Source organism: Pyxicephalus adspersus, chromosome 6 (genome assembly GCF_032062135.1).
Source record: "Pyxicephalus adspersus chromosome 6, UCB_Pads_2.0, whole genome shotgun sequence".
Classification (NCBI taxonomy): Eukaryota; Metazoa; Chordata; class Amphibia; order Anura; family Pyxicephalidae; genus Pyxicephalus; species Pyxicephalus adspersus.
The window spans coordinates 41,328,086-41,328,404 of record NC_092863.1 but is presented as its reverse complement, the minus strand read 5'-3'; positions in this window follow the sequence as shown (position 1 = coordinate 41,328,404).

The following is a 319-nucleotide window of genomic DNA, read 5'->3' as shown; positions in this document are numbered from 1 at the left end:
TACTTACATCATCTGGTATCCTTAAATGTCATAATACGGAACTGGCATATGTCATATTTTTAACAGCAAATATGGTAATAAATTGTCTCAGGTTTTATTAAAACCAAAATAAAAAACAAAATCTGCAAAAAGACCAGATCTGTAATTCTACCTAGCCACAGAGAAGTACCGTATTTTTCGGACCATAAGACGCACTTTTTTTCCCCCAGAAGTGGGGGGAAAAAGTCCCTGCGTCTTATGGTCCAAATGTATCAAAATGTATCCTTCCCAGCTGCTGTCCCGTCCCGTCTCCTGTTCAGCGCGGCCAGAGTGACTGTCT